This window comes from Tiliqua scincoides, chromosome 9 (assembly GCF_035046505.1).
Source record: "Tiliqua scincoides isolate rTilSci1 chromosome 9, rTilSci1.hap2, whole genome shotgun sequence".
NCBI classification, from domain to species: domain Eukaryota; kingdom Metazoa; phylum Chordata; class Lepidosauria; order Squamata; family Scincidae; genus Tiliqua; species Tiliqua scincoides.
This window is the reverse complement of record NC_089829.1, coordinates 8,124,180-8,126,653: the sequence shown is the minus strand read 5'-3', so window position 1 is coordinate 8,126,653 and position 2,474 is coordinate 8,124,180. Positions and strand designations below refer to the sequence as shown.

Here is a 2,474-nt window from a genome sequence, read left to right as displayed (position 1 = left end):
GTTCTCGTTGGCCTGTGGGGAGGAGGACCTGCAACTTATTGCTGCCTGTCCAGGTCCTGGCTGGGCACCCCTCTGGTTGGAGGCATCCCAGGGGGAGCAACAATACCCCTCCTGGTCAGCGACCCCTCCGACAAGTCCTCAGAACCCCTGCAAAGGACCCACAGCCTGGAGAGGCTGAGCAAGGCAAAACAACTGGGGCTGAGGCTTTGGGAGACAGAGGCGATGGGGGCAGAGGAGCAGGAGACACCAGGAGGAATCGAGGCACCAAGGAGCAAGGGGGAGAAGGGGGGCAGCATCCTGTGACAGACCTGATCATGCCAGGGAGGGAGGGAGGGAGGGAGGGGCGAGTCAAGAGGGGCTGGCAAATCCTTTATAAGGCAGGAGCAGACCAGGGATGAAGGTCAGTGGTGGTGAGAAGGCTAGCCAGTGAGGAAGCTGGCTGACTTGTGAGCCTACATGGAGCCATGAGCAGGGAGAAGGATAAGGGTGAAGCAACCCCCTTCCTCCATAGCCTAAGGCCTGTTGCTCTGAACTTGCAAAGAGAAAGCTGCCCCCTTTGCCTGACAGTTGTGACCACTCCTGGGCCCTGTTGAGCCTGGGGTAGCAGGCACTCCATCTGGGGCTGGACACTGCCAGTAAGCTGGAGGACGACAACAGTGCAGGCCCTCTAGCAATACGGCAGTAGCAGGTCCTTGCTCCCTATATCCTACCCCAAGATGACTCAAGATGCACCGACTTCAGCTTCCCAACCATCTTCGTAGACAGTCCTGCTCAGATGGCCTAAACCGGAATTTGGAAATTGCATTGCAGTGACGTCATGAAGCAGATGTACAGTGCAAACCTGTGCACGTCTACTCAGAAGTAAGGCCTCTTTTGTGATCAGTGGAGCTTACGTCCAGGGAGGTCTGCATAGAAGTGCAGCCTTTATGAAGTCGCAGTAGGTCCAAAGGCACCAAAAAGAGCGCATGGGCAGAAATCAAATCTCACCACCCCAATTCCAATGTGAGATGTTTAGGTGTCCTTTCATAGTCTTGCCAATATACCTGTGCTAGAGGAAGGGATGATCAGAAACTCCCTGAGAAATCTCACTTCCTATAGAAACGCATTTGCTTCCCCTGGAAAATCTCATATATTTCTCCTTAGGAGGAAGCCAGAAATTGGCTTTAAATTTCACTTTGAGACAGAAAGTTAGCTTGCTTCCCTCTGAGTCTGACCACCTAGCTGAGTATTGTCAGCAGTGACCAGCAGCAGCATTTTAGAGAGGGTTCTTTCTGAGCCCAACCTGGAGCCGCAGTCAGGGACTGAACCGAAACCTCCTAGATTCAAAGCAGACGGGCTACCACTAAGCTATGGGGTATCCATATCCGTATCTTTCTTCACCCAGCATGTAATTCACCTGTGGAACTCTTTGCCACAGGATATCATGATGGCACCCAGCCTAGATGCCTTTCAAAGGGGATTAGAACAATAGATGGAGGAAAAATCCATCATGGGTTTCAAATCATGATGAGCATCTGTAACCTCTGGGTTTCAAAGGTAGCGTATCTCTGAACACCAGATGCAAGGGAATTGTGCCAGGATGCAGATATCTTGTAGTCCTGTGTGCTCCCCTAGGCACCTGGTGGGCCGCTATGAGATACAGGAAGCTGGACTAGATGGGCTTTTGGCCTGATCCAGTGGGGCTGTTCTTATGTTCTTAACTACAATTCCCAGAAAGCCTTGCAGGTCTTCTTGTGTGCTCCCTGGGGCATTTGGTGGGCTGCTGTGAGATACAGGAAGCTGGACTAGATGGGCTTTTGGCCTGATCCAGCAAGGCACTTCATATTCCTTCCCTGAAGCCAGCTCTACCTGTTTGTCCTGAACATATAAACTGTTACCCTGCACATGCCCGATTTCGTCTGATCTCAGAAGCTAAGCAGGGTCAGGCCTGGTTAGTACTTGGATGGGAGACCGCCTGGGAATACCAGGTGCTGTAGGCTTATACCATAGTCTTTCCAAACTGAAGGTTGCCAACCAACCATAAAGTCTTCACAGTAAGTACACTTATTTTGTACATTCCGTCCATTCTCTTCTTTGCAGCCCTTCTCGTACAATTCTTTCAGTGCATTTTTCTTCGAAAAAGTGCACTGGAACTTCTTAGGAAAAGTGCAATGGAAAAGCTCTCCATTTGTCAATACAGCAATAGAGAATCAGTCTGTTGGAAGAGTGCACAGAGACTGACCCGATAATAGCTTTTGAGTATACCTATTATTAGTGCTTAATTGAGCACTTTGCTGACTGCCTGGGGCTCACCTAATTGGCTGCTAATGCAATCCAGTTAAGATTCTCTCCATCCACCTTTCTAGTAGGCTTCAATAATAATAATAATAATAATAATAATAATAATAATAATAATAATAATAATAGCTGTTTCAAAAATGATGAAAGCCTCGTCATCTAGCGGCAAAGGAGTCAAACAGTCCTTGCTGATGTGT

General features: G+C 49.2%; 1 pseudogene; it reads left to right on the top strand.

Annotated features, from left to right (window-relative positions):
• The first annotated feature begins 1,861 nt into the window (after positions 1–1,861).
• LOC136660950 (5S ribosomal RNA) lies at positions 1,862–1,979 on the top strand (annotated as a pseudogene).
• Positions 1,980–2,474: the final 495 nt, after the last annotated feature.